Source organism: Falco rusticolus, chromosome 4 (assembly GCF_015220075.1).
Source record: "Falco rusticolus isolate bFalRus1 chromosome 4, bFalRus1.pri, whole genome shotgun sequence".
NCBI lineage: Eukaryota > Metazoa > Chordata > Aves > Falconiformes > Falconidae > Falco > Falco rusticolus.
In genome coordinates, this window is record NC_051190.1 from 39,204,209 (window position 1) to 39,223,707 (window position 19,499).

The 19,499-nt window shown below is 49.4% G+C and overlaps 1 protein-coding gene across 3 annotated transcripts in view; it reads left to right on the forward strand.

Moving 5' to 3' along the window:
- The first annotated feature begins 5,092 nt into the window (after window positions 1-5,092).
- RHBDF1 (rhomboid 5 homolog 1) overlaps window positions 5,093-19,499 on the forward strand; it is a 37,868-nt gene continuing 23,461 nt past the window's right edge. Inside the window, exons 1-2 of one of the 3 annotated variants that reach the window (XM_037386108.1) lie at window positions 5,225-5,329; window positions 5,873-6,045. The gene's annotated coding sequence lies outside the window, so the exon portion shown is untranslated. Of the gene's footprint in view, window positions 5,330-5,567; window positions 5,844-5,872; window positions 6,046-19,499 lie in introns of those variants that run through there. The other 2 variants (XM_037386106.1, XM_037386109.1) reach the window with 2 other exon arrangements.

The window sequence follows — 19,499 nt, forward strand, 5'->3', positions numbered from 1 at the left end:
TACAAGATGGTGAACTTCGTTGTGGCTAATGCTGTGTTTGAACCCCTTTCCATGATGCTCTCCTTTCTGAACTATATAATTCATTATTGCCAATTTTGAATGTTGCCCTTCAAGGCTTGTCCCCAGCAGCAGGTTAGCAGCCACCTAGGCTAGCCTGGAGGGATGCGCTTATGGGCTGCAGGCTACCAAAATCTTCCTCGTCCACCTGACATCATTTCTCACAGTGCTTTGAGGATTGGCTTCTCTGGCATCTGTCAAGCTGATGTGCTGTGTTCCTGCCTCTTGTGTACCTCTTCTTCATCAACATGAATAACTCTTTGTACCAGAAGGAAGTGTAGCACCAGTAGCTGCTAAACCAGCCCTGGCAGGGGGGCAAGCAGGAATCCCAAACACCACCATGGCATTCAGCTACTGGCCACAGAGCTCATGCTACTTGGGGCTCACCTTTCCCTTCTGGCACCATTCCCCATAGCAGAAGTCAGGCATTTAAATGAAAGTCACTGTTCAAAACTCAGTCACTCCAGAATTCCAAATCACCAACAAAAAGCTAATTTGTGCCATTTGAATTCTGCCTCTTCCATGCCTGCTTTCTGATGGCAAGGTTTGATCACACACTTGGTGACTATGCTCCATATTTGATTGCTTTACAAGAGTCCTTATGTGCCTCTTGGAAATAAATCTATCTAGTTTTGAAATTTTGAAGTGATATTATTTCATCTGTTGCCAATAGTGGATTGGAAAATGATAAGAGTCTTTCAGGCTACACAACAGATATTTTGGGAGTTTCATCTTACTTATTCCATGACATTTTTATTCCTTCCATATGAAACACACATATATGTATGTTTTTTATATATATATATATATCTGTATGTTAAAAGCTCATATTTTTGTTGGAGTAAACTGGAGAGAAGGAAGCTATTTTGCTCAGTGACATTTCCTAAGTACGTTGGAAATAATAGCCTTCTTTACACATGTTTGGTTTTTTTTTTTTTTTGTCAATTCCCCTAATGGGTTGACCAAAATGAAAATTGCCATTTTGATCCAAATGGATTTTCTGGGTGAAATACAGTTGAAAATAAATATTTCTGTAAGGGCTGGCCACAAAATCCTACTTTTATGTTATTTCCACTCCTCCACCTCCTCCTGGCACCACAAACACACACATTCTCTGTGGCTAGAGCTAGGAATGATCAATTGCAATTAATCTGGGCAGAAAATGAAGGGGCTGAGTTTTAATGTGAAATCCTTGTGCTCTGCTGGGCAGCAGCTCCTGTGGCTGTGAGTGTTCTGGGGTGCCATCACCTTCCCAGATCCTCAGCATTTTGGCTCCTCTCCCACCTCATCTCCTGGTTATGGTCCCCAGCCCTATGTGGACTCGCTGAACACGCCTGTGAAGTGAATTATCCATCTTGGTTTAGGCAGAGCAAGCTACGGACTAGGACAGTGGGGCTTGATTTTATTTTTGGGCCTCTTCCCTGGGCTTTAAGTCCTGCTTAACACCCCAGCCCTGCTCTGTGCGCAGCCCTGTGAGCCCGCCGCCAGCTCAGCCCGCAGCACATCCAGCTCGTCACTGGGCACACGCAATTGCCAGGCTGAAGTCACCACTGTGTCCCACCTTGCCACAGCGTGATCCTGTGTAACAGTGTCTGCCATGCCTGCTGGTGGCTGGGGGTGACGGGCTTCAAAAGTCAAAGTTCAAAAGTCAAAAGACTTTCTACCCAGTGTTAGGTTTTTGAACTTAATGTAAATTGAGTGGATTAGAAGAAATCGAAGTTGCAACATAGCTGCTTGTTAGTAGAGGTTTTTTGGGGGTTTTCTGAAAGCAAAAGTTATTTCATTTGCACTCCAAAAAGCGTTAATATTTTTGTTGCAGATCAGCAGCACCATTCTCAGCTTGGCATCCGATCTGGAGAGGAAGCATCTGCACTCCAAGCATTTTGAGCTGACTCTCTGGATCGATGGGCTGTTAGCACCCATGGTGCTGCGGTAGAAAGGGCACTGCTGGGGCTGAATGCTTGGAGCAGCCAGCGGTGCTTTTCCTGGCATGAGGCTGGGGCAGAAAGCAGCAATGCCAGCTGCACATGCCGGAGCTGTAGGGTAGCAAGGAAGAGGAAAGAATTTCTCTAGCGGCTCTGGTGAATGGATCCCACAGTACCAATCTCACTTCTCCTGTCCACAGGATCTGCTTGCACATGGGGCAGGGGGCGATAACCTGACCTGCGGCTGGTACCCGGGAACCTGGTTTGTTCCCGTGAGGGGAGGCAGGTGATCTCTGATCTGCACTGGAAATGCATTCCCCAAGGGGAATCCCCGTCCTCTTGCTCCTAGCCATTCCCTCTCTGGCTCCTGGCCAGGCCACCTGCATTTGAAACTCTGTGGGACTTTGGGTTTCTGTGTTATTAATCCTCCCCAGAAGAAATCCCAGTCCTTTCTGGACCTCTTCTCTGTTTGCTAGGACAGCTGCCAGGGCTGCGCCGCTGCTTCGTGTCAGCACAAGAGGCACTGCAAAGCCCGTGCATTTCCAGAAGGCAAGGGGAGCTCTGCTTCCTCCACGAAGGCTGTGCTTGCCGGATACGGGGATGCTTTTTTGGCAAGCGGGTCGAAATCAAATCATCTGTCTAGATAACCGTCAATCCAGATAAAAATAGAGCTCTGTGCTCCTGGTGTGTCCCAGCTGTCCTCACATAACTGTTAGGCAATGCACGCAGGCTCTAAGAAGGGAAAAAGGGCTGTGCTGGCTCGGAGCATTGCACAGCTCCCCGGTGCCGCATGTCCAGCAGTGGCCATAAGCCCATGCAACACCACCTTTTGCCTACTGGGGTGTATAATCAATATACAGTGCAGCCCAATTTAATGCTTGATGACACAGGATCATTGCATACAAGGAGCATTGCATACAAATCTGCATGCAGCGGGGAGAACCGCGGTGTGCTGGTGAAGGCGAGGTATTGAACAAACGTGTGAGGTACCCATGGGCTGTTTCACACCGCTCCCAGCTGGTGCAGACCCACCAGTGCCTGACTGTAAGTGGGCAGGTGTGTGGCTCACCTGGCTTTGAAGAAGTTTAAAGTGAGCTGCAGCAGTAGAAGTCCTGCACCTCACAGGCTGATGGGTATCTATTTCACTGGGTCTTAACCATGTCTTGTGGCAAGATCACAGGTTCACATGGGTTTCAAGTAGAAGGGAGGAAATTCCAGTTTCCAGCAGAGAAGAACGAAGCAAATTCATGTAATCACATGTTCATGTTAAACATAACAAGCACCAGAAGAGAGCTCTCCTTCAGCTGGCCCTCAGAGGCTGCATTTCAAACAGAAGTACTCCCTGCAAGCATTCGTGAGGGAAAAAATAAACAAGGTTGTTGGGCTGGATGACCTACTCTGGACCAGGACTGGTGGGTCCTCAACACCAAACTGCTGTTGTGCACCAGCTTGTGCTCAAGAGAGCATCAGCGAGAAGCTGGCCTTAACTTAACCTTATCCATGTATAGTCTGATAAGACTCCATGCACTGAAGGAGAAACACCCTCCTGTGTGGCACTGGGAGCAAGGAGGGCGTATTCTTGACCAAGAGGGTAGATTTTACCCGACTAAGTGGAGATGCCTGCAGTTGGGTAAAAGAATCCTACCCCACAGACCTGTGGGCTGGGCAGGGAAGCACTGGGGAAACGAGAGCTTGTGGGATGGGGTCAGCAGTGCTGTCTGCAAGAGTGTCATACAGGAGCAAGAAATCATGTTTCAGTGACAGAGCTTTGTTTGTCTTGCAAAATGCACGTACTGTTGGCAGGAGGCTGAGCGAGCACGGGGCGGGTCAGAGTCACACTCTGGCCCCAGAGTGCTCCTCCTGGGAGATGCTGAAGGGCCCTGTGATTTCATCTCTGCTCTGTTACGTTACTGGACACTTTTCCTTGTTTATGTGGTAGAAACATCTGAAAATAATTTGTGCCTGTTAAGCTTTGCGGACAGTTGGGGTTCTGTGTGCAATTTGGTCTCCACCTCAGCCAGGACTAGCTGAGGCCGATCTGCATTTGCTCATTAGCTAATGAGATGCAATGCAGTTAGCAGGGCTCTCTGGGGGGCTGCCTTCGACGTGTGGTTGCCGTTGCTGTGCACGGGCACGTGCAGGGGTGGGTGTGGTACCGATGAGCTCAGCCTTCGTGGGGAGCACTGGCCCCAGCAACAGGTTTCCCGCTTGTCTCGATTGCGGGTTGGCAGGGAAGACACGGTGAGATGGCAAGGTATACACACACACCCCCTACCACCCCGGTTCTTACTAATATCAAAAGCATCTACAGCTGTGGGTCAGGGACCTGCATGCTGCAGGCCTTGCTGGAGCTCTAGCAAACCTCTGTGTGAATGATACATGCTGACCAACGCTCTGGAGAGGAGGGATGGAGAAATCTTCGGCAACAATCCCAGGACAAAGGCAAGGACAGCTGAGCAATTGGGGTGGGAGGATGCCAGCCAGAAGGGGAAAATGTTGAAGCTGGGAGGAAAGAAGCAGTTTAGGGAAGGGATGATACGCTAACCACATGGCTGGAGGAGGTGTGAAGAACTTGATGGGAAACACAGGGCTAAGCATGGGGAGGGGAATGAGGCAAAGCAGGTAAAGTACAGTGACAGAGCGAGAAGGTAACTGGGAGCAACCCAGGCCAGCGCCAGCAGCTGTGTGCCATCCCTGCGAGAGCCCCGGCGCCGAGGGCGGCAGCGGGGCCGGGGCAGGCCCAGCAGGGCCCTGGCAGTTGGCTGTGCCCGGCCCCTCTGTGTCCCATCGTGCCGAGCTTGGCTCCCCCCCGGGGCTCCCCCCGGCTCTGCCTGCTCTCGCAGCCGGGCGCTGCGGGGAAACGCAGCTTCCAGCAGCCCGGGACTAACGGGACCTGGAGCTGCACCCCCAGCTCGGCCGGGGGTGGGCGGTTGCAGCCCCCAGGGAGCGCTGGCCACCCGTGAAGCCGACCCCCAAAACGCCGGCGGTGGAGGCGGGGGCTCCACGCCGGGGCTGCGGGGGCCGCGGGCGGGCCGGTGGCTTCCGCCCGGCGCGGCGCATTCCTGCACCGTGAGTCAGGGCGGCGGCGCGGCGCTATGCGTCGTCCCGCGGCCCCGGGCGCTGGCACTTCCCCGGCGGGACTCAGGCCGCCGAACGCCGCTCGGTTCCCGTCTCCCATTTGCATGCCGCGGCTGTGAATGGCGTGCCCGGCCGGCCGGCCCCTGGCACGGGGGAGGAGTCTCCGCGCCCTCCGCGGGCCGAGCTCGGCGGAGCCGGTCCCTTAAACCGCACTGGGGGGCGGCCCGACCCGAGCGGCGCTTCGCCGCTGCGTTCCACCCGCCTTTACGGTGAGTCCCGGGGCTGAGGGGTGTGGGTGTGTATGTGTGGGTGGGGGTCGAGGCGGGGGTGCTCCCGGGGTTCGGCGCACACGTGAGTTGCGGGCTCCGTCCCGTCCCGCGGCCCGGCCGCCTCAGCCGCGGCTCGGCAGCCCCCTGCTGGCGGCGCGGCCGTGAGGGGCAGCCCCGCGCTCCGCCGAGGGCCGCTCCCTGCCCGGCTGAGGCGGCGCGGTCGCGCCGCCTCAGCCGGGCAGGGAACGGCCCTCGGCGGAGCGCGGGGCTGAGCCCGGTGTCCTGAGGTGACGGCGCCGACCCCTGTCAGCCCTGAGAAAATGCCCCCCGCCCGCCCACCGTCGTGAGGTAAAGCGCGGGCTGGGGCAGCCCTCGCTCGCCTCCCGGTACCTCAGGTGGAGAGCCCGGCCCTGTCAGTGACAGCTGGAAGTAGCAGCGTTTGGATCTGTGGAGAGGATCTGTGAGGAGAACCGGGGTTTCACAGCTTTGACCGTGGATTTCTGGACATCGGGAGGTTGGTGACCCTGGTGCTTTCGGCCGTAGGTGAAGGTGCGTGGTCATGGCGTGTTTCAGCTGATCCAAGTCCGCGCTGGAGCAGAAATGGCCCCTCCGCCCCCATCTCTTCCCACACGTTTGCCACCCGCCCTTCCCCTGATGCTGTCACCGCTGTTTCGGCAGCCACTTTGTGGAAAACATACTGCTTTTTACACGTAAAGGTTAGTTTTCCTCAGGACCGAGCCCCTCAACTGACTTTTCACACTACGCGCTGCTGGCACGAAGCAGAGGATCACAGCAGCCCAACTGGAGCCTGAGTAAGGTTGTTGCAGGATTGCGTCCTTGGTGCTGAGTCCCTTCAGGCTCCTCAGAGAGCGACCTGTCCTTCCCCTCCATCACTAGCCCCGCTGTGGCCAAAAAGCCCCTTGTGCACGTTGCAGCTTGTGCTTTTCTCCCTGTAACTCGGGAGAGGCGAGCGGCAACACAGATGACTTGTGCCTGGTGCTTGTCCTTGTGCACGGGCATGGTTCTGGCTGCTGGTTCTCTTGCCAGGTTGGCTTGGAGGGGTGCTCGGTGTTGGTCAGGGATGCCTCCAGGCCGGGTCTTGGAGTGAGCAGGAAGTTGTTTCCTTTCTTCCTGTTTTTGTCCCCATAGCTGCTGATTTCCTCTGGGAAGAAAGCTGTGTATTCTGCAGTAAAGGAAAAAATAGTCGCACGTAACGGGAAGGGACAAGGCAGCAAAGTTGTAGGCGCTTCTGAATGAAGCATGGGACGAGGAAGGAGCGCAGGGTGTTAACTGCAGTAATGCTGACAGACCGGCATAGACAAGTAGCTGCCTTTGTGCCATGACCACAGCGGTAAAAAGGGCTGGCTTGAGGCCAGCTGGGGAGCTGACCCTTGGAAGGAGAATGGGATTTCCATTCCAGTGTGTGGATATATGTTGCTCTCCAGCTCTTCTGTCTTGGTGGTGCAGGTTTTGCAAGAGGAGGTGATAACTTGTGTTAGATTGGTTAATATAGTTAGAAGAAACAGATAAGCTTTCAGATACTTCCTTGAAGTTTTCATTGTTAAAAGGACTTTATGAAAGGCCCTGTGTACCTGAAAGCTTGTCTACTTTTTTTTTTTTAACCCTCTGTTGCTCTAATAACTGCTATCATCCCCCTCTCCTGCTGCATCCCTCTTGTGTCCTTAGATCCTCGTGGCTACTGCTGGGCAGCCCAGGTCTCCACTGTCTGTGTGCGGATTCTTGGGGAGTTTGGTGCCATTCCTGAGCTGGGACCCTGCCAGCCTCCCGAGAGGTGCTGTGGATTTGGAACAGGTCCCCAGCTTTGTTGTGGTTTCTGTGCTCATCGGTCCTGAGCCCCCCTGGAAGGCAAGCGGCTCTCATGCGTGGTCATCTGTCAGTGGTGTGCCTGATTGTGTGTGTTCCCATGAAAGGAGGTGAATGCAGCGCAGCGTAAAAGCAACTCCCACAAAACTAGTTCTGCTCTGGGACTTCCCATGACAGGCTTTTTTTTTTTTTTTTTTTTTTTTTTTTTTTTTAAGCCATACAGTTGCAAGAGATCTCCTACAAACTGGCTTTTCAGGTTCTGGGGAAAGCCATGGGCTGGCCCCAGTCTCAGGAATGTCTTGCTCTGTGCCTGGGTAGGCTTCAGCCAGGGTGATGAGCTTTGGATGTGAAGAGTGCTGCTTGCCTGCAGAGCAGAGCAGGCACCTCTTCTCTAGTGAGCTCGTCCTTCCTGTGGCTTGGTGCTGAGAGCGCATGGCCCTGACGTGTCACCTCAGTCAGGAGTTATGTCCCTCGGAGAGGGTCAGTGCCTTGTCACTGGACTTGGCAGATGGCTGATTTAATTTTTGTGGTGGGGACTGCAGTGAGCCTGCAACTGAGCGAGGTCGTGAGGCAGGAATAGGAATTCCTTTTGGGGTCATCAGTCCTGTTCTTCTGGAATCCAGACCCGGAGAGTAGTCAGCAAGTCCCAGCACGTTGCCCTGAAAGAGGCAGGGTCTGCTGAGTGTGGCATGATAGGACAGTTGATTCTGGGCACAAAGCCCACATGCTCAGATATAATTAGTAAAGATTTAATTCCATTCAGTGTGTCAGATCTCTCTGCAGTGCAAACACAGCCTGGTTAGTGCTGAAGGCCTGAGGTGGGAAACATGACCAGGAGTCCCAGTTTTTCCTCTTCCGTTCAGTGTATCCAGCAAAAAGGCTGGCAGAGCACTCCGTGTGCTGCTGGGGATGCTGCCCACTGAGTGAGACTGGCTGTGAGCTGAAGATCCTGGTGTTTCTCTGTATCTCTAGCAGAACGATCTTTGAGAGGATTCTTCCCTTGTGGTTGTTCCCTTTCTTCCTTAGTTTTCCCTTTCTTCCTTAGTTTTCCCTGGATGCTTTGGCATCCCATGAAGACCATGTGCTCTTCTTGGAGGTTCCAGCATTAATTGTGACCCAGTGTGACACTTCTTTTAATTGCTGTTCCTGCAGCCACCTGCCTGTTGCTGGTATATGACCCATTTTGGTAGAAACACTTAAAACTCAAGGATGGGTTCCTTCCTAAACATTTTCCCTGAACTGAGATGTGGATTAGTATCCTGTCTTTTCAGCTGAAGAGGTGCTGGGCTCCAGGTCTAACTTTATTGTCATCTAGTTGGAATGAAATGGACATGAAATGTGCAGATCCCACCCGGTTTATTGTAAGGTTGCCTCCCTGATGCTGGGTATGTACCTGTTGTAGTTTTAAGTAACCCACAGAACGCATGTCTTGTCTGCCTGCTCAGAGAAGTGTGTTGGATCCTCTCTGCTGAGAGTGTGACAATGTCTCAATGTGTGCTGTAGCCTGAATTTAGTGGGACTTGTGTTGTGGGTAAAATGTCCCAATGCCGCTGGAAAATAGAGTGAAGATGGTTTCTTTCTTCAAAGGAGGGGAAGCCCTGCTGTTCAGGGTCATGTGGGTAGTGGTCTTCTCAGTGGTGGTTTTTTTTTAATCTTTGTGGTTTGTTGTTTTGGTTGGTTTTTTTTTTTTTTTATCTTTTGGTTTGCTTATTTTTTGCCTTGTTCAGAACCAGCAGACAAACCAGTTGAACTGAATGAACATGAGGACCTGTTGCTTACTCCACTAGTGTCCAGTGATTTCCCCTCTGAGGTCAGCACCCACCATACAAGTGACAGAAAAATATTTAAAAAGGACAATCCTAGTCCTGCAGATATTAGTCCCAAGGGATCAGGGAGGCAACAGGCAAGAATTAACCTTGGAGGGAAATGAATCTGTTAGACAGCATTTCCCATTGTCATGCTGGCAGCTCTTTCTGTGTCCTTGAAGAACCCCAAACTGATTTGGTGTGTGATGTGTGCTCTTGCCACCCAGGCCTGCTTTCTCGAAGTCATAGAGGCCCTCACTCCAATACAGCATGGGGTGGGAAAGACTTGCCTGCCAACCACTCTGCTTTCACAGGCTGGCTTGACTGTGCCTTTGGGAAGGTCTAGGGGCAACCCTGTGAGAATGGCATTTCCACAGGGAGCAGTGGAAATTGTGTCTGTGCTGAGATTGCCCATTGTCATGTCCCTGTTAGCTGAACTTCAGGGGTTTCTGATCGCTTGCTCCTTTTTTTGGTCCTGCTCATCTAGCTGCCATACAGGAGTAGTTGAAGCCCACTTAAGATCCCATGTCTCATACTTGCTGTTTTCAGTCCATACTGCAGTAGGAACGAGGAAGTGTGTTTTTGTTTTTTTTTAATGTGTGTTGGGATGTCACAATGAGCAAATGAGTAGCTGAGTTTTTGAATAAATCACCCAAAGTATGGTCAATCCTTCTGAATAACAAACGGTGGCGATTTGCTACTTGGTGAAGGCGGAGAGCTTACTCTTCATGTTAAGGTTAACTTAAATCTCCTAAAGCTACTGAGTGCGAGTTCCATTGGTTGTGTGCTCTGTTTGCTGCAGAGACAGCAAATGTCAGATTGACATAAGGCTTGTTCTTGCTGAAATTTGCTTTGGGTGCACTCTTCAACTATGTAGATGAACCATTTGTTTCAAATATAATTAAAGCTATTTTTTGCATACCATTGGAAGCATTAGAACTATTGTGATGTAGACCTGAGCAGTGGATACTCAAATTCTCAAATTCTGGGGCCTTTAGCAACAAATAGACCTTGCCCTAGTAATCAGAGCATCTCTAAAACACAGCGATTATTAAAGGAAATGTAATTTCTTCTCAGTGAACTAAGAAGTATCATTACAAAACACTTCCCTGGCACAGTACAGCCTTCCCAAGGGGAGAAGAGATATCAAGACATGCCTGATCTTGCCTTTTCTGGAAAGCCTACCTTTGCCGCCTCCTCCCGTTCCTGTTTCCACATTGCTGAGAGACAGCCCCTTGCTCTGCTGGTCAGCAGCAATCCCTACTTTGAAGGTGTGTTTTTTTTTCTTTAAAAAGGAACAATCTGTATGAGGTCATCCTGAAGCTGTGCAGGATGCTGCTTTCACTGTTCTACAGGTCCAACGCTTACTTGGCTTTGACTCAGTGAAAGTTATAACAGCTTGAATTTTAAAATCTTGAGGGCTCAGGCAGCTGCATTGATGACTAGAGTTTCCGTATTTCAGGAGTTATTGCCCTGTTGCAGGCAGCACATGGGAGGTACTTTTCTCTGTCAAATTCAAAGCCCAGTGCGTTAAAGTGAACTGTAGAAGACAGCAGGCTGTGAGTTGTTTTGCCAGAAAGTGTGAGCATACCTTCCTATTCTCTGACTACTCTGGGACTGTAATTTCAGGGAGAGCAGTGAGAGAGAACGTGCCATTCACTCAGATTGAAGAAGTGTGGTTCACTTAGTTTTTTAATTTGGTTTGCTAAAACAAAGTTAGAATTTGATTGTTTCTATTTGCGTTATAAATTAGTTGGTGTGTTGGGCACACATGAACATACACATGTGTACACATACCTGCAGAGCAAGACTAAGCTCTTCTTGCAACTGCTTTCCAGTTAGACAAAGTAGGAGATGGTGTGTGGCTGACTGTCGAGTGCTAGCAAGAGTAGAAGTCAGACTCCTGTGTCCCTTGCTAAATCTGCTAATGCTTGGGAAGAGCAGCTCCAGCTGAACCAGCTCTGCTCTGAGTCCTTGGCTATTTAGTTGTTGCTTTGAAGGAACTCCACTGAGCCTCATTGCTGTGGGCATTGCTGGTGGATGCAGGCTTGTCCTCTCACTTGGATCCAGGTGAACAGAACTGTGGTTGTGTTGGAAAAAACCGGTGTGTGATGGTGAGTGAAGATGCTCTGAATTTCAAAGGAACGTGGAAAGAAAGCTGGCTTGAATGGCTCAGATGCTGTGGCTTCCATCCTTCCTGAATATAGTCCGTCTTCTGGTGGCTCCAGTGTTTGTTATTGTTATTTCCTCTAAGATTTTTTTAGATTGCTATTCAGCATGGTTTTATGTAACTTTCCATAGGAAATGTTGTCATTTGTGGCAGTTTTGATCTCATTTGCCAATGGGGCGTTTTTATTTAGCACAACAAACAGTGATTCTTAGCTGCTTTAGTACAGAGAGCTTTTGCCGTGGAGGTTGGGTGGCTTTTGGTCTAACATAATTCTTGGTTTGGAGTATTGTGATCTTTTTAGGGGAACTTGCTAGTTTTGGCAGTTGCTTTTCCATTGATTGTTTATTGATGTCATATTTTCTAAACAAACAATGCTGTAATCACTAAGAGGCGTTACTTTACCAAGAAAATTGCTCTTGAGGTGGGTGCACTGGCAGCAGCTATTTCAAAAGCAACCAGAGCCAGTGTTTACTGCTGTCTTGAGAGTTGTACCAGTGTTGTGTTCCTAGCTTTCCTTGTCCCGAACACTTACAGTACTTGTGATGCATATGAGGGCTGGTGGAAAAAACTTAAAATGCACAATTCCAGTGAAAAATTGTACCTTTGTTAAAATACAGTGGCAGGATTTTGTTGGTTTTGTCTTTTGTTTTCTTATGTGGGGTCATGGCTTCGCTGACAAAAGCATTTTTGTGCGTCTTACCTTGCTGTATAATTCAAGCAATAACTGTGTCCATGGTACTTGTGGATCAGCCAGTACTTGACAGCACATCTGTTTTACTAGTAATGAAAATAAATCCAGAACAGGGTCTTCTGCAGCCCCATTAATTGTTGCAATGAGTTAAATGCATACTAAAATAGTTTCTGTGATCATGCTTTCCTGCTTCTTTGTTAACAAGGAGCTGAAGAACGTGTAGACCCAGGCAGAGTACTGAGCCAGCTGTGCTTTGAGGCTGCTGGGGACCCCAGGGCAAAGGGCTCTGCCAGCTCAGCACAGGCACTGCTAACCCAACAGGCAGCTGTGGCTACCTTGGAGTAGCATGCAAGAACAAGGCTTGTGTAAGTGATTCTGCTGTAGATACGCTTCCAGTGCTGGCAGTCAGTTGTTTATAATTGGAATTGTTAATATTTGAGTTGTTAATGTGATTATACTTGTTATCCATTCTGGCTATGGTCACTGTGGCACTGGACCACCAGTAGTATCCTTGGGTTCCTGCACAGGCATGCTGAGAAGCATCAGCTGTCTGGTAGCTGTAATGGATCTCTAGGTGGGAAGCCTCTCCTTTTGAGAACCAGGCAGTGCTGACTCTACCAGCTTCCCTAAGGAATGGGAGTGATGGTCAGTGCTGGCTTCTCTCACCCTATGTTTGACATACTGTGACTGGAGCTATGAGCAGGTATCATCATCAATCTGTGCCCAGATGTAGCCTATAAGTGGCGTGCTGTGACCAGGGTATTGGGACATGGCTGCTGGAGATGTGGCTGTTGCATGTGGTGGCAGGCTGGTGTTCTCTGTGCAAAGCTGCAGGGTGTGTTCATGGAGAGGCACAAACAGGATGAAGATGCCAAAGTACTCCAGAAGGATTTCCACTGCTCCCTCCTCTTTGTTTGTTATGTTTTATACTCGAACTGTTCCCCTTGCTGGTATCTGGTATCTAGGGGCTGTAGATGGTTCTGTATTGGGTTTACTCTAGAAGGTGGAGTTGGATGCTGATCGCTTGTTGCCTGGGCCCTGTGTGGACTCTGGGGTGCAGGCATGCTGGCTAGTGCTGTGAACCTGCTTCTGTCATCTGGTCACACATGCTTAGGAGATGGAAAAGACAGCCCCTCTGTCCAGTCTGCTCTACTTGGCTCCTTTCCACCTATTTGCTTTGTGGGTGCCACAGGCCATAGATGAGCAGGGGAAACTCATCCCTTGGGAACCCTTCTATGGAAGCTCCCCATGCATGAGGCTTGGCTGTCAGCTCTGGAGAAATCTGTGGATGGTTTGGATGTTTTGATCCCACCAAAAATTCGCTCTGCCTCTGGTGATACAGTAGTATTTTATTCCTGCTGCACTCAGCACCTGCAGTGAAGGCACTTCTCAGAAGATTTTTTAAGCCTCAAGAGATGCAGAACCCACCACCTCCCTTGTGATAATTGTTAGCTTCCTACAGTGCTGCAAGTGTGAGTTTTTTGCCATGTTTTCGTGATTGTTTTAAACTGTGCTGCCTTGAGAAGCAGTCCAGTCGTTTGGCTCCAGCTGCTCTTTTTGTTCCCCTTTCCTTCTGCTGGCACAAGTGTTTGTGGAGCCATGTGGTGACTTGGATCAGGGAAGGAGCTTGGGCTGGAACAAACCGTTTTCTTTGCTGAGCTAATGTGGGTCGGTTCCCAGTGTGGATCACCCAACAGCTGCAGGGATGCCCGTGCCAGCACGAGGAGGGGGGCAACACAGGGCTGGGGGCACTGCTTCTTCTCTTGTCTTGCATCTCTTTCAAGTGGGTGTGACATCTTTATAGCTTGAATTTTGAGCGTTGGCTTCTGTGTTCTTGTTACTATTCTGCCTTTTGTCTGCTGCAACAAAAGGACCTTGAAGATCAGTCAATTGCCTGTGTGAGTGTTGTTTGTAGGCTGCAGTTGGGGGTCATCTTTTAACCTGTATTTGGAGAAGCTGAACTACAGATCTGGGGACTAATGGGAATCAGAGAGTTTTCTGAGTTCCCTGTTTTTTCTCTCTTCTATATAAGGGCGCCAGATCTGGAGACCTTTCGGGTCCCATGTGATGCTGCTTTGAAAAGTTTTAATGCTGGTGTTCCAGTAGGAACTTGTTTATTATTGATTTCCATCATGACCTGTAGCTTTTTCTGAAAATCAAGAAAATCAGTTGCTCAAAGGGACATCTGATCTGCGCTCCTGTTCATGAGGTTGACTCATATACATTCGGATTTCAGTGGCAGATGCTTTATTACCTGTATTTAAAACCCACTGGCTCTGTATATAGCTGAACTTTCTCCAAGTTCAGTGGGTCCCAGTTGAAGCTTTGCAGTCTTGGTGTGCCTCTTGCATACCAGTATCATTCTACAAGGCTTTGCATTGAATCCAAACCCTTGGGTTTTTGCTAGTGTAGCTTCCCGTTTCCTGTCTGCTTGGCCTCTTCCAAGCCAGGAAGTTTCCACTGGTATTTCTCAGTTAATTAAATGAAGTGGTTCACGGTGAGATCCCTCCGCGCTGCTTTGGTTGCTTGGGTAGCCGCAGAAGTTAAAAGACCTTCTCCATAGCAAGCTCCCCACCTTGGTGGGTTCCTGCTGGCGCAGCTCTGCAATGGTGCTGGCGTGCTGCTTTCCCATGATCTACTTGCATGCTGGTTTTACGGCCACCTGCTCAAGCGTGCTCTTTCTACGTTGAAAAGAAAACTCTCAGGTGGAAGATTGTGTGCTTTTTAATTCACTCTCTACAAGGCAAAGTCCTCTGTTCCATTGAAGCCCACGTAAAGGATTTCGGCACCTCAGATCCATTCTTCCATGTTCTGCTTTGACATGAAGTTTAAAGACAGTTTGGGTAGGGACAGGTCTTTCCAGTGTGCCACACTGGCCTGCAGGAAAGCTATGTCTTTTAATAAGAGGTTGGCTGTTCCCCAGGCCTCCTGTCTGGTCCCTCTCCAGAGGAGAGCACAGGGGCTCAGTGTGCTGTGTGCGTGCTGGCAGGGGCAAATGCAGTTTCCCTGAGCACTGATCTGCTGGGCTGGGGATGGAGGAACATTGTTTCACACAGGTGGGGGACAAAGGTGCTCAGGCTGTAGTTTGATGTTTCAGCTCAGCTGCTATCATGCTGAGCTATCACTGAATAAGCTGGTCCTACCCTTCCTCTCTCAGGTTGCACAGAGCTTATCTGAAATTGAGCCTCTTCAGGATGCCAGATCAACAGGAAATAATTTACTAGGGTTAGTTTTGTGCTGGTAAAACACCTTGAAGTGGCTCACTAGAGTAAGGCAAGACTGCTTTTTGGGCAGCAGCTAGCTGTCAGGTTGGTTTGCTTGCAAGCGGAAGGCAGGGGAACCATTGCCTGTGTGATTTGGTGCAGGCTGTTTTAGGCAGTATCAATCCCTACCATCACTCACAGAGCTTGTGCATGGGAGAGGGCAGTGAGAGGGGCAGTGGGCGTGGGGATGGTAGTCCTGCCAGCTCCCTGCTGTGCAGGGCTAAAAGGGCAGCGTGTCTGCCTAGCTTGCTGCCAGGCTTGTGCTCAGGGGTGCCTGGGTTGCTCTGACCCCACCTTCTGCTTGGCAGCCTGTGGGTCTGCAAAGCCTCATGGCATCTCCTCCGAGCTCAGCAGTGAGGGTCAGGAGAGCAGGAGAGCACCCTGCACAGGGCTGCTGGCAGAGCAGTGCTGCTGGCCTTGTTTCATTTCTGAGGTAGTTCTTAGGGGGAGACATGGTGGTGGTCTCAGCTAAAGCCTGGGTGTTGCTGTGCCCTCAACAGCCTTTTCTAGAGTGCAGGGTCACAGGCCTGATCCTTCTTCCTCATCCCTGCCTGCCCTCAGCCCCTCCATCTGGCTTGCTTTAAAGGTCTGGCTTGCGCCTGGTATTCGAGATATTATTTGTAACTTGTTGGGTCTGTTCCATGCTTGATGGTTTTATTGGCAGCCGCAAGACTGAAACCCCACTGCTCCTCTTCTCCTTGGGCTTCCTGCCTTTTCCCTGCTGTGCCAGCAGAAATCCTCCTCGAGAGAGAGGCACAGCCAGCAGTCCACTGTCTCCCCTGGCTCACTCTGCCTGGAGAACACATTTAGGATCCCGGTTTCTTTGCTGTCCCTCCACCCGGATGCCTACCCGTGTGCCTCAGCCAGACAGCTGCATGGGCAGACCCCTTCAGGTACACTGGCCTTGCCTGGGACTCTGCAGAGCAGGCATGGCAAATACAGCTGCTACAGTGATGGGAGTTTAAAAAGTGGAAGAAAACAGCTGGAGGCTGACCATGGGGCGTGGTGATCAGATTGCAATGGAGTAGCCCAGGTGTCTTTTACGTGCACACGCTGTGCTGGAGGGGAGCAGTGTTGCTGGAGAAAGCAGATGATGTGTGTTTGTGTGGCAAGGTTGAATGAAGTTGTTTTTTTGTTTTGTATGTTTTTGGAAGGAAAAAAAAGCTTTATTTTAAATGGGAATGCTGGTAAAATGGAAACTTTGGAAGAAAAAAAAATCAGCATGGGAGTAGCTTCAGTTATCTGTTTAAATGGAAGGATGGTTTGTCCTTGAAATGACTGTGCAAATGTCTGAATGTATTTGAGATGCCTGTCAGTTTTAGGAGCATACTCAGGCTTCTGTACAAGGCTTTTCCTTCTCTGTTTGGGTCAGTGGATTTCACTAAGCAGCTTTTCTTGATCATGTGCCAACTTTGGAATTTAATGCGCTCTCCCTCTTTCTTAGCCTGACCCACAGCAGAGTGGATTTGGCTTTTGTTCTGGTACTGTGACCTTGCTTTGGCACGAAGCTTTTGAAAATGACTTTCCCAGAATATCTGCAATATACCACCTTTTTCTTTTGTTTGTTTATTTGCATTGAAATGGACTTCATTAATAATTTTTGCACTGCTACCGCAGTTGTACATGCAGCTGATCAGTTGGAAGAAGCTAGATTTACAAATGCTGGGTGATCAACCTGTGTGCTGGAGAAGAGTTTGTGTTTCTGGATTCCTCAGTTCAGTGATGCTGAGGGAACAGCTTCTGAGCTGACTGGGCAGTGCAGGTGGTGGCAGCAGGACTGGAACTGTGCCAGCACTGGGATGAGAAGTCCAGGCAAGTATTGGGGCCATTCCACCTCTTCCCAGTCTCTTCAGTGTCCTTACCCATGTCTCCAGTGGCTCTTACATGATTTTGGTAATAGACTTCTCTCTTGATGTCACTTGGAATTGGTATCCTAACGGTTCCCAGAAGTTGAGTTTCAAGCCCCAATGACAGGTCACAAAAGCTTGAAAGCATGAACATTTCCACCTTCCCAGGGTGAAGATATTTAGTATATGTCAAGGTTGGTGGAGCATTTTCTGGACTTTAGGAGGTGCTGCAAACCACAAGTGAGAGGTCTGGAACAGCTCCTGTCCAAGGACTGAGCAGCTGGATGTGGATCCTGCTGTGCTTGTGGGAAGAGAGGATGGTAGGAAGGGCATGGAAGAGATCTGTAGAGTCAGGATTGGCATGGAAAAGAGGACAAGGAAAAGCTGTTCACTCTTCTAGCCCAGGCCTGAGAACTATGGGGCATCAAGTGAACACAGGAAATGGCTGGTTTAGAGACAAACTGGAGAAGATGGCTTGTCACCCAGTACATGTTTCAGCTGTGGAGCTCTTTGTTACATGCAGTGACGAATACCAGAAGTTTGCTTGATTTAAAAGATGAGTTGGATAAATTCTGGAAGAAAAATCTTTGGATTGATGCAGAACCATTAAATGCGAAGACATCTTTGGCACCAGAAGCCTCCGAGTTATTCATAGCACATGCCATGACTCTGTCCTGGGAGATAACGACTGTCGAGTGATCCTGTACTCTGTACCCATTGCCAGGCATCCTCTGTTGGAAATGAGATACTGCCTTTAGATGGACGCTAGGCCTGACCTTGCATGGCTGTACTGTGTATGTTCCTATCCTTCTGCTGTCAGTGACCTCTTCAAAAAGCTTGTTGGAACAGTACTGAGAAATTGGGACTGAGGATATGGGGCCATTCAAATGAAATATGTACCAATGCAGTCAACTCTGAAACAAAACCCATTGGCCCAATCAAATATGTGGATGTTGTATCCTGAAATACTAACCCCTGAAAATAATCGAGGGGTTAGTGTGAAACTTAGCATGTGCTTTTAGAGACAGAAATTAGTGACTGCAGCACTTTTGAGTGAGGACCAGGTATAAATTAGGGGTGTTACCTGCCTTGCAAAGCCTCTGTTCAACCATCCAGCTGTACATGTATGTACGCAGCTATGCACCTATGTACAGCTAAACTATATGTCTATGTATACGGCTGGATCCACATTCAGTCTTGCCATTAATCTGCTGGAGACCTGCCTCTTATGTCCAAATCCCAGTCTTTGTGCCCTGAGTCAGAGGCAGTTGGCTGACCTGTGCTGTGGCCGTGTATCCACAGTGTGCAGAGGATCAGGCCCTGCAAGTTTCATCTTATGTGTTTGTGAGGTTTAGGCTTGGCCGCTCCAAATGCACACATGTAGTTGGGAATGCTAAACAGCTCTGCCTTCACTGTACTTTTTTATTGGGAAACGAACATTTCAGTAAGTAAGAAAGGTCAAACTGGTAGAAGAACTTGCTCCCAAGTACTCTGTTTGCAGTCACTCTTGAAACTCACCTGGTTTTTAAACACTTACACAGTTATATATGCATTTTAATGCTTTGCTATTTACAGAGCTCTTTAATGGCTGAAGTTGGGACAAAGCAGTGCATTGCTTTGTCAGCTACGTGAATTTCATCTTGAGATCTTCTTTTGGCCTAACGTACAAACTCAAGTCAACTTTGGGGATAATGATAAGGCCACAGGCTTGACCCCATGTGTGTGCGTGCTCTGTCCTCTTCCTTGCATGTGGCGTGTGTGCACACTGCTGAAGATCCCTGTGCACTAGTCTGCAAGGGTTGCAACGAAGCCAGCGTGATGGATAGGTGAACATCCCTGTCTGTGGCAATTTGGGAAGGGGGACTGAAAACAGATTTCACTTGAAAGTCTTTCACAGAGTGCAGTGTTGTTGTGCCAGCTTTTGGACATTTCATTCACTACCATCCTGGCTTGGTCTCACTGTTTGATAAAGCTGCAAACCTTACACGCTTGTATGCGTTACACCCAAAGCACCTGCTCACAAAGGCAGCTCTGTAGGTGGACAGGAAGGAAGCTGAGTGATGTCTGCTCATTAAAGAGATGCTGGAAAAAGAAGAGTTGCTAGTTCAGAGGCTCTGCATTTGCCCTTGAAGGCACAGAAAGGAGGCTCTTAAGTTGCATCATGAGGGGCATGTATGAAATAGGTTGTGTTTGGTCATGCTAGACTGGTGGCTCTGTCCCTCTTTGCTTGTCTGATTAGAGCATCTCAAGAAGACCTGGTGTTCGTGATCCTCATGGGTAAATGCTGGAGCTCTTTGCATTACACCAAGGGAGTTTTTCAGGTATGAGAAATCTGCTTTGCTTTCTGACCTCACCGTAAAGGCAAGTTTGCCTGTTTGTATGCAAGACTGAAAGTTGTCTTGTAGTGGATTTACCCTTACCAAGAGCAGACGTGAGTTCCCCTAATACTCTTATTTTCTTCTTATAGGAAGTTAGAACAGATGCATTTAGTCACCCCTGTGGCTAGGAGTGGAGGGAAGGAAGGAATTGTGTCCCTCTAATGTATGGCACTGTCTGCACACAGGACTGTG